The sequence below is a fragment of the Culex quinquefasciatus genome, chromosome 2 (genome assembly GCF_015732765.1).
Source record: "Culex quinquefasciatus strain JHB chromosome 2, VPISU_Cqui_1.0_pri_paternal, whole genome shotgun sequence".
Classification (NCBI taxonomy): domain Eukaryota; kingdom Metazoa; phylum Arthropoda; class Insecta; order Diptera; family Culicidae; genus Culex; species Culex quinquefasciatus.
This window is the reverse complement of record NC_051862.1, coordinates 110,992,023-111,004,533: the sequence shown is the minus strand read 5'-3', so window position 1 is coordinate 111,004,533 and position 12,511 is coordinate 110,992,023.

Sequence of the window (12,511 nt, the reverse complement as noted above, 5' to 3'; positions counted from 1 at the left end):
ATAAAATCAAATTTTGATCACAGGAGGCTGAATGAGGAAAAAAGTTAAAAACGTCAACAAACGAAAACAAGGCAGAACGAAGTTTGTCGGGGAAGGCTTGTTTAACATAAAAACTCTCTATGAGCACTCTGTTATACTAGTTTTCACTTCAGACGATCTTTACACAAAAATGCTTCATATTACCTGTGCCTACGACGCGATCGCTTTGTGTTTGCCGCAAGCAGTATAAATAAAAATAGTTTTTATTTTTTATTTCGGTATCTATTGAAGATAAAGCTTTGGTTTCTTCGAGAGAGTTGTTAATTTTTGGTAGCTGAGCAATTTTGTTGAATACAAATTTATTCTATACCTTGTATCTTAGAAAATAAATATTTTTTTCTTGTTTTGCACAGCTAAAAATCAACAAAATTATAATGACGTCTGAGAGAATAATAAAGAATCTTTTGGTACCAGCAACTTTCAAGAACATGTCAACCTTAGCAAATATTTCTTAGGCTACAAAATTTGAGACTTACATTTAATAATCTGCATTGCTCGGCAGAGCTGTTAGGCATAATATTTTTTATGAATATTCCAGAAACCATTGTGTTATCCGAAACATTAACCTAAAAAAAAGTAATTATCAATAATAAACTTACATGATAATGAGAAGAAACAACATAGAAAGCATAAGCATAACGCCTGGAACATGAATATCCGTCGACCGCAACGTTGGACGCAGAACTTTGCTCAAGTCATCATAATCTACCTGACATTGGCCATTGAACAAAGCAACCTCTGTACAGGTGACAGGGACAGGTCTTGAAAAATCGAACTGGTGCAAATTTCTGCGAACAAGGTTTTAATCTCGTAGCACGGAAAATAAGAGCCAATAATCGGTTGCGAAGAAGGAGAGAAAAAATACAATGATATTTTGAGAATCTATGACATTTCCCCGAAACCCACATTCCCGAAAAGACATTTCCTCAAATGCCACATTCCCCGATATGTCATATATCCGAAAATCATTTCCCTGAGAGATCACATCCCCGAATGGCAACTTCCCCTAAAAACCATTTTCCCGAGTGAACACTTCCCAAATTTGCCAGCAACTTTTCCCATACAATCTGCCATATCCCTCTGAAAATCATTTTCCCTAATGACCATATCCCCGAAAGACAATTTCCCCGAACGCCACTTCTCAAAAATACAAAAATACAAAAATACAAAAATACAAAAATACAAAAATACAAAAATACAAAAATACAAAAATACAAAAATACAAAAATCCAAAAATACAAAAATACAAAAATACAAAAATACAAAAATACAAAAATACAAAAATACAAAAATAGAAAAATACAAAAATACAAAAATACAAAAATACAAAATAAAATAACAAAGTACGTAGAAAAATTCTATTTTCAAACTTCAAATACTAAAACATTAAAAATTAGAAATAAATAAAAATACAAAAATATGAAATTTCCAAAATTTAAATAACCAAAATAAAAAAATACAAAACAATAAAAAAAAAACTTTAAACAACCAAAAATACTCCCGAAAAACAGAAATACTTAAACAATAGATGAAATTTTTATTACTTCCACCATTAATATCTTAAAAAATGAGAAATTTATTGATCTTTGAAAACTTTCATATTGATTTTTTAATGACTGCTCAATGAACTCAAATACACCAAACACTTATTTTTTATAATTTACCAACAACTCAACCTTCTCGCAATATAAAATAGCAAGCACCTAGCTTTTAACCACTCTGACACCAACTCTGTTAAACACCCGATTCCGACTAACAACAACTCTCATACAAAGTTGTCGAAATTTAGCCGACCCCTCTCGTACTCCAACTTCCGAAGTATTAGCGACGCTGACTTCGACTCCAACTCTTAATCCGAGTCCTCGAAAATGTACTCCACATTCCCGCCATCATCATGCAAAATTTCTCACCTGAACAATTATAACATACCCTCAGAATCCCTGACTGCATCCTTGGTGCATCCACACCAATCACACATACACACTAGGGTGCCCAGAATATGGAACTTTTTCTCAAAACCTCGCTTAACAAGCTGAATATTGTACCTTGAGCTATTTTAGGACTCTGGGCCAAAAAAAAATCAAATCAAATCAAATCAAGATCAAATTATTCGCTCTACACTTCTACAGCATTGCCTTGGCGTTCTCGATTGCGAGATTCCTACTCGTAACTAGGTGTCCGAAGGCTTGATTGTTGAGGCAATTGCAAACCTCTTTTTACACCTTAGCTTCCATCCACCCCGGGATTCGAGCTGACGACCTTTAGATTGTAAGTCCAACTGCCTACTAGCGACTCCATCGAGACAGGACCCAGGGAGACGACTCCTACACCTGGACTGAGCTATCGACCTAACCTCTAGGTTGGACCGGGGCCAACATTTACTTCCCTGTCCGACGGAAGGCGTGATCAGACAAATCTCGTCTCAAAATTTGCTACCGGGACCTTCTGGGATCGAACCCGGCGACTGGGTGAGAGGCAATCACGCTTACCCCTACACCGAGGACTCTGGGCCAAATATGAGCTAAATCGGTCATCATTTACCCATTAATACTCGGAGGTGAAGTTTGTATGGAAAAATCGAAAAAAAAATGCATAGAAAACCCAAGTTTATTACGGTTTGGTCTGTACGGTGCGCTACTTCCATCCAAATATTTCCGATTCTTATTAAAAAATTTAATGCTCTCGGCACGGTGCTCAAAATACCGTTATTATGAAAAAAATATGCAATCCGAGATTTTGGTGTCTATCGATTCCTTACACCATAGGGCACCCCTCTTTGAGTTGCAGTTGAGTCTTTTTACCGGACGGACGCGTTTTTAACTTGCTATACACCTTATTGACAAAGGACTTTGTCTTAAAGCTCTATCTGCGGTGTCAATGCAAAATTTATCGAAAATGTAGCGTTACCGGTGAAGTGTGTGCAGTAGTGCGCGTTTGTTGTGCGTCGATACGACTCCGCGAAAGTATCCGCAAATCCACGGTTATTCGGTTTTATCGCGACCCGAAGTGATATTAATCAACGCGGGAGTGTGCCGGGAATCAGTGCAGTGTATTAGATTCCCCCTGCGGCCGGTGGATTAGCAGAAAAAGTGAAGATCATTCTGCTGCACAGCGGCGGCATCGTGGGGAGAAACAAAGGAAGCAAAACAAGTGATCGTTCGTGGCCTCTGCTAGTGTTTCGCTACGGGTGACGACACGCACACCATTAAGGGTCGATCGCGGTGTGTCGAAAGTGCAAAATTTTCAGGAAAAAAAAGTCGCAAAAGTTTTTGAAATTGTTGAAAATTTAAAAAGTGGTTTCGGTAGCGCAAAAGCACACAACTCCAAAGCAGCAAATTTATGTTTTGCTGCTACGTTCGCTTCCGGGTATGAAGACCGTTAGGCTTCGAGACAAAAGCCCCCGTTACGGTAGCGAGAGAAAACCGGAGCTAAGTTTCGGTAGCTCTTAGGCGAACTCGTCGCCCCGAGACTAGGTAGCGCGGCCCCGAAAAGGGAGGATCGCGAATGGCAAGAAGATTGGAGATCCGGAACAAACGGCAGAAGCCCATTAAAAAGCAGATCACCGATTGGCGACTCGGTTCTTGGAACTGCAGGTCTCTAAACTTTCTGGGTTTCGAATTCGCTTTGGCGAAAGAGTTGCAACCCCGCAACTTCGATGTTGTGGCACTGCAGGAGGTGTGCTTGGAGGAGGAGCAGGTGCTCGACTGGCCAGGTCGGCAGACCGATTCCCGTTTTTTTCTGAGCGGCGGCAAGGACAAGAAGCTGGGTACCGGCTTTATTGTGCGGGGCAAGATGCAGGATCGCGTGTTCGGCTTCACGGCGATCAGCGAGCGGATGTGCAAGTTGCGGATAAGAGGCCGTTTCTTCAACTATAGCATCATCAACGTGCACTGCTCCCACGAGGAAAAGTCCGATGATGAAAAGGAAGCATTTTACGCGACGCTGGAGGAGGTGTACGACGGCTATCCGCGGCAGGATGTGAAAGTCATCAGTTACGCGCAGCAGCTGGAAGCGAATCTGCCAGGTGAGGAGGAACTTGGCGCAGCCTCGCTCGAAGATGGTTGGAGTCACCAACGGACCTTAACGCAAATCGACCACGTCCTGTAACCGCTGGTAACCGCCGACAACGACACCAGCAAAGAGATCCGGACTCGTATTCTTGCTGGGAATCGTGCGTACTTCGGATTACGGAAGACCCTCACTTCGGATCGGGTGCAACGCCGCACGAAGCTGACGATGTACAAAACACTGATTAGACCGGTAGTCCTCTATGGCCACGAGACCTGGACGATGCGGCAGGAGGACGAACGTGCCCTTGGAGTTTTCGAACGGAAGGTGCTACGAACGATCTACGGTGGAGTGCAGGTGTCTGACGGAGTGTGGCGACGACGCATGAACCACGAACTGTACGCGCTTCTTGGAGAACCGACCATCGCCACCCAGGCGAAGATCGGGAGGCTCAGATGGGCCGGCCATGTCGCCCGAATGGACGAGAGCCAGCCTGTCAGACTGCTTTTTGAACGCGCTGAACCAGCTGGCGGTACAGGCAGAAGAGCAAAGAAACCGCGCGCACGGTGGGGAGATCAAGTGAATGGGGACATCCGGAAGATCTGTAACCTGGGAAATTGGAGAGTAGCAGCACAAAACCGAGAAAGATGGAAGCGTCTTCTTGCTACAGCACGCGTACCTGGTGCGCTATGCTGATTGGTATGGTATGTAGCGTTACCGTCGCATGCCCTCGGCGTGACATTCTGTTTCTGTTGCGTGGATGCCGTGCCAACTATTTAAGCTAAAAGTTAGCCTCTGGAGGATTTAGTGTCCATCAGACTTTCATCAAAGACGGACCTTAGTTGGGAATTTTATTGCTTACACACACGCACACGTTGAAAGAAACAGGTGGTGCACGAACTTGAGAGGAGGTCCAAGAAGTTATTGACGGTTGCCAGAACGGTCACCGGAATACCGAAATGATTGGGAACAATTTGGTAGGATATCGGCCACACCCGGAGTGGCCACTGCCCTGAGGGAAGGTTCTACCGGGAGGACATTTACGGAACCATACAAATTGGGGCAATATGGGTATCAAAATTCATAGTGTTTGATACTGGTAATGATACAGGATTGGCCACACCCGGAGTGGCCATTGCCCTGAGGGAAGGTTCTTCCGGGAGGACATTTACGGAACCATACAAATTGTGGCAGTGCGTGGCCGAATGGTTACGCTGTCCGCTTTGTAAGCGGATGATTCTTGTTTCGATTCCCATCTGCTCCAACCTTCCATCGGATGAGGAAGTAAAATGTCGGTCCCGGCCTTGGTTGTTAGGCCGTTAAGTCATTCCAGGTGTAGGAGTCGTTTCTATGCCATAAGTACAAACAACAACACACCAAACCAAGCCTACTCCGGTGGAATCGCTGGCGGCGGTTGGACTCGCAATCCAAAGGTCGTCAGTTCAAACACTGGGGTGGAAGGTTCCTTGGAGTAAAAAGAGGTTTGGGTGCTCTCCCCATTCATGCCTTCGGACTCCTAGGTTCGAGCAGAAACTTGCAATAGAGACCGCAAAAGACCCGGGGGTCGTTAATGTGGATGGTTTGATTTGATTTGAAATTGGGGCAATAGGAGTATCAAAATGCATGGTTTTTGATACTGGTAATGAAAATGGCCATTTTGACAGGATCGGCCACACCCGGAGTGGCCAGTGCCCTGGGAAAGGTTCTCCCGGGAGGACATTTATGGAACCATACAAATATGGGCAATATGGGTATTAGGGTGGGTACGGATTTTTAAAAGTTCTCAGATCAATTTCTGGTGTGGTTCCCCTTGTAGGGTATACCCATAGGGACTTTCACGCAAAATTTTAGCTCATTTGGTTGAAAACTGGCTTATCTCAAGCGAGTTCAAGTTTACATGGTATTAACTATGGGAAATTTTGAATTTTCGTTCATTCGCTCCTACAGGCCTGGGGAAAACATGTAGAAACTTCAACCCCCATCGAGCTCAACGGCAATACATCCGGGGTTTTCGGAACCAACGATTTTCCCCAGAAAAACATCAAATTTTCCTTAGCATGCTATGAATGCTTGATGAACACCGCGACGCCACATGTCAAACAGCTACCACGTGGACTAGCATCGCCTATAAAAATTACTTTTTATTACTTTTTGAACTATAGAATTATCATTTATGGTAATCCTGATACTATTTAGCTGTATTCTAATCCTCCGAATAAGAAAAAAAAACTGTTATGGTGCAAATTTTACAATCACGTGGTGTTTGACATGTGGCGTCGCGGTGTTCATAGCATGCTAAGGAAAATTTGATGTTTTTCTGGGGAAAATCGTTGGTTCCGAAAACCCCGGATGTATTGCCGTTGAGCTCGATGGGGGTTGAACGAATCGACCTGGTCTCTTAGGGTAAGTTGGTCTCCAGACAATTCCGCTCATGTCTGGCCATCCTAGAAGTTTCTACATGTTTTCCCCAGGCCTGTATGAGCGAACAAACGAAAATTCAAAATTTTCCATAGTAAATACCATGTAAACTTGAACTCGCTTGAGACAATCAGTTTTCAACCAAATGAGCTGAAATTTGGCGTGAGAGTCCCTATGAGTATGCCCTACAAGGGGAACCACACCAGAACTTGATCTGAAAACTTTTCAAAATCCGTACCCACCCTATGTGTATCAAAATGCATGGTTTCTGATACTGGTAATGAAAATGGCCATTTTGGCAGGATTGGCCAAACCCGGAGTGGCCAGTGCCCTGGGGAAGGTTCTACCGGGAGGACAGTTATCGAACCATACGACTTGAGGCAATATGGGTATCAAAATTCATGGTAAAGAAAATTGCCATTTTAACAGGATTGGCCACACCTGGAGTGGCCATTGCCCTGAGGGAAGGTTCTCCCGGGAGGACATTTACGGAACCATACAAATTGGGGCAATATGGGTATCAAAATTAATGGTTTTTGATACTGGTAATGAAAATGGCCATTTTGACAGGATTGGCCACACCCGGAGTTTTCCGAACCATACTTGTTTTGGCAATATTTTCGTTTTTTGGCAATTTATTTCCACAGAGGTGCCAATTATTGAAAACACCAAATTAGAATTAATTATTGATGATGAAATAAATTTGCAAAGAATTAAAAAATATAAATAAAAATGGATTTACTTTTTAGAGTTTTGTACAAAGTTCTTTGTTATATTGGTCATGTAGAACATAACCACCTGCACCTTTTTTTATTTACCTTCACTGACCCAGTCCACAAACGAAAACTTATTTATTTTTTTTTGTCGCGCGTCGCGTGTGCCCTCATTAATAAACGTAAATGAAATGCAGTGCTATGCGGCCTGTATTGGGGTCAAGCGTGGCTCCGAAGACGACTTGCAACTACATGTACTTCCAATATGCAGCCTTTGTCGAAACGACCTACATATGGAAATCGACATTAGAAAAATAATGCAGCATCATTTAGAAGGCAGTCATATGATCTTGACTCACATCAAGACAAATGACAAGGCAAATCAAGAAGCCCTAAATGAACTGCACAGTAAAATCATAGGCCTGCAAGAAGAAATTAAGAAATCCGCAGAAATTGCAAGTCGAATCCATACGGCAGTATTAACAAAGACACCGGCAATGGACTTCCCCTTGAACGAAGTCAGGAAAGCATTTGAAGACACCACCACGGACCAGAATCGAAAACTCGCTGAATCATTCGGCCGTATCCAGGAAATTACGTCATCGCACCGGGATGACATAATTAAAACAATTGTCTCAGCAGAAAAATGTCTCTCAGACATTATTCTAGCAGTACACGATGAAGTGATGGCCCTCACTTCATCCATCAATATCCTGCAAGACAAAGAAATTGAAGTCCGGCAAAAATCACTTGCAGAAGAATTAAACGAACAAACCGTACTGGAATCTCCTGAAATTGAAATCGAATCTGGCTGGCGACTAATCAGCAGCAAAAAAAATCTGGAAGCCAGACTGGACCGACTTCGACGCCAGACAGCGGACTCGCCGTATTCAGGAAAAGGAAGCCGAAAAAGCACGTCGCCGCAACCGAAAACATCGTCAACAAATGCAGCACCAGCAACAACAACAATCACAACAACATCATTAGCAACACCGGCAACAGCAACACCAGCAGCAACAAGACCAACTGCAACTCTGACGCAGGCCGAAACCCAAGTACGCCACATTTTAACTTAAAGGACACTCAATTCGACCAGGACAACGCAAGTAGCAGCATTTTTTTTTTTACTCATTCGTCAACCAAATTTTCCGACAAGGAACTTCTAGACCAGGCAAGGGTCTAATTTTCTGGCCAACCTCCAACTACATCGAATCCAAACTTCATCAACTTCAGGAAAGGGGAAACCATCAACCCCTACCAGAAAGAAAAAACGCCAATCACCGCAGCCATCATCAACTCCTGAAATCACAGACAGCATGTTCTGTATTGACCCAATGAAGCCGCCCATCGTACGCCTTACGGAACAGTCAGCATGTGGAGACGGCAAATTTATGCCTGCCAGGCTCCGCGAATCAAACATTTACCAGAACCTCAGACTGTATTTGACACATCTGAAGGACCAGCCACTGATCTACTGTCTCGAAGGAATGACACCGACCAGCATGCAGGCTTATCTGTACTCCCAATGCCTCCCAAAATCAGACGAACAACTACTCGACACCCTCCACAAATACCACGCAACAATGGGCCTCACCGAAAAGCAGACCCTCGCCGACTTGGAAGGCTACAGAAAATACATGGCCAGCAAAAAAAATCAACACCTGCAGCACTCGCGTGAAAGCGCAAACAAATTTTACCAGCCAACCTCGTCGAATTTTTACAAGCATTGACGCCTTCTAACACGGAGGAAGAAATGACACCCTCGCAAGATGCAGTAAGTACTATTAATAATTTAAGTATGTCTCCAAAAATTTCTTCAACGGAACAAAAAAATCAAAAAATCAAACCATCCACATTAACGACCCCCGGGTCTTTTGTGGTCTCTATTGCAAGTTTCTGCTCGAACCTAGGAGTCCGAAGGCCACCCCACTGTTTGAACTGACGACCTTTGGATTGCGAGTCCAACCACCGCCAGCGATTCCACCGGAGTAGGCTTGGTTTGGTGTGTTGTTTGTACTTATGGCATGGAGACGACTCCTACACCTGGAATGACTTAACGGCCTAACAACCAAGGCCGGGACTTACTTTTTAGTTTCTCATCCGATGGAAGGTTGGAGCAGATGGGAATCAAACCCAGAATCATCCGCTTACAAAGCGGACAGCGTAACCATTCGGCCACGCACTGCTCCACCAACAGAATGCGAATGAAATTCTAATTTATTGTCAGAATTTCAATCGCATGAAAAGCCCAGGCAAAATGAGGGGAATTTATTTAAACATTCTCTCACATTCTTTCGACATTATTCTTGGAACTGAAACTAACTGAGACGAAAGCGTCCACCCTGAAGAAATTTTTGGAAACAATTATTTTGTATTCCTAGGCAATAGAAATCAAAATCTCAGTCAGAAACATTCCGTATAGTATACTTTCCGCCAGACCATGCCAATAAACAGTCGTATGAACTATTCTTTAAAACAGTAGAAATCATAACATCAAAAATGGAACCGGAAGTAAAACTTCACATTTATGGCAACTTTAATCAAAGCAAAGTCGAATTTATATCTGACCAAGAAAATGAAGCAATTCTTCTCCCAGTCATTGGGGAAAATAAAACTTTGCATTTTCTCTTTGACAACATTGCAAATTATGGACTTTTCCAAATCAATCATGTAAAAAACCAAAGAAATTCATTTCTAGACCTTTTATTCACTAACTGTATTGAAGACTTTCATGTACAAGAATCTGTAACCCCCCTTTGGAAGAATGAAGTCTTCCATACAGCAATTGAATATTCTATTTATGTCCATAAAAACACTTTGCCCATTGACTGGGATTATGAAGAAGTCCTGGAATACAATAAAACAAACTTTGTAGAAGGCAAACGTAAACTACTTGCAATTGACTGGCAAAATTTATTTAATAATGAAGGAAATGTCGACGAATTAGTAGGAATATTCTATACGGAAATTAACACAATAACATCTGAAACCGTACCTACTAGAAGAAGACGACGTTATAACACAGGCAATAAATACCCAGTGTGGTTCACTCCTGGGTGCTGAATAGTGGTTCGCAAAACGGCCTCAATTTTGAACTGTCAAGGTGGAACCAATTTACTGTTCGCCAAAAGTAGAGAGTATTGTTATCGATCATTAAAAATTGTGGCTTTTGAGGACCTGAAGTTGAAGTCAAGAAATCTTAAGAAAGTTGAGAGCGAGATCTTCATTTTTTTAATTATGATTGGAAGTTGTTTATGGAGTCGTTGTGGTTGTATTCAACTAGAAGCTGTCTGAATTGTTTGATTCCGATTAAAAATGTGCTGGTTTAGTGAAAATCTTCTCTGTTTGTTGGATCAGCTTCAACCAGGGAATTTATCTGCGACATTGCAGAATGATACTCTTGCCGCAGTTCTTCGTCACCCGTAAAAAAGAAAAACCTCTTCTAACCGATCGAAGCATGAAAACATACACAATTTTTCAGGGAAAATGTCAAAAACTAGACAAAATAAAACACATACCACTGAATAAAAAACAGCTAATTTACCAGTAAGAAATAAGTCATGCTTGTGGTTGAACAGCCTCCTACTTTGTAGCTGTAAACAAAGTGGGATCATTCGAAAATCACGTTACGCATTCTCTCTATTCATCACCCAGGTTCACTCCACAACTAAGAAATTTAAAAAATAGAAAACAAAAAGCCTACAAATTATACAGAAATAATACAAATGACACAAATCTTCTGAATTATCTGAATATTTCCGACCAATTTTTTTCGGCACTCAATTCTGCCAACGAAGAATATAATAGTAAAGTCGAATCTGAAGTTCAATCATGCCCGAAAAATTTCTTTTATTACGTAAAATACAAATCCAGAAGTAGTAACTTTCCATCGCAAATGCAACTAGACGAAAATGTAGGCAGTAACTCAAAAGTAATTTGCAATCTCTTTTCAAAATTTTTCAAAGAAGTATACACCTCATTTTCCGAAGAAGACCGCGACCGCGACTACTTTTCATATATACCAGAATTTCCAAATGACGTCACAGTCAATTCTTTGTCAGAAACGGAAGTGTGCCAGGCATTGAAGGACTTAGACTCATCAAAAGGACCAGGACCCGACGGAATAGCACCTGCATTCCTAAAGAAACTTGCAGAAGAATTGACATTTCCACTGCATCATCTTTTCAACATGTCAATAAATACTGGAAAATTCCTACAAACATGGAAAAGGTCTTTTTGGTGCCTATTTTCAAGTCAGGCTCAAAATCAGACATACGTTATTATCGCGGAATTGCCCTTTTGTCTTGCATTCCAAAACTTTTCGAATCTATTATAAATGAAAAAATCTTTCAGCAAGTAAAAAACCGCATCACATGTAAACAGAATGGCTTTTTAAAGGCCACTCTACTAGCACCAACCTTTTAGAATTTGTAAATTTTACACTGAATGCAATGCATAATCGCAATTTCGTAGAAGCAATTTACACAGACTTTAGTAAGGCATTTGACAGAATCGACATACTATTATTAATCTTCAAACTGCAGAAAATTGGAATTCAACCGAATCTTTTGGAATGGCTTAAGTCATATTTGACTAAGCGCGAACAAATTGTTCGCTTCCAAAATGTACTATCGGAATCAATTCATTCGTTCCGCAAGGATCCCATTTAGGACCTCTTCTTTTCATCTTGTATGTAAACGACATTTCCTTCATTATTAAAAAAATTAACGAACTTGTATATGCAGACGACATGAAATTGTATGTGGAAATAGGAAATGCCAATGACAGTGAATTGAATGTAAAGAAATGTAATTCCATTGCCTTTAGCAGAAAACATGAAACACCAAACATAACAGTATATTATTAGAACTAAAATGGTGAATCGCATTTAAAGAACCTGCATGTAAATTGAGATTCAACTTAATGCATGAATCTCATCTAGATGAAAAATTTGTTTCAGAGAAATCATAAATTGTAAATATGAAAAGCATGTAAATGTACTTTTGATGTAATTTTTGGAAACGTAAACTCCTTGAAATTTGTTTTTGCGAATGACAACTCAAGTGAATGACAAAAACAAACCAGTTCAATTTGTGATGCGCAGTGGAATGGAAGTGGAGTTGTTTTGAAGTTTGCTGAAAGTGCTTGCAAATGAGTCGAATCATCAATTCAGAACTCAGGTAATGTAAACAAACATTATTTTGACTCTTATGTGAACGAACAACGTACTTTGATTTGTTCAATAGATTCAAATTAGGTAAAAGAAATTGATGTTTACATTGCAGCTGGTCTCACCGGAATGGTCTACACTCTATCAAGACGTTCTGGGAGAT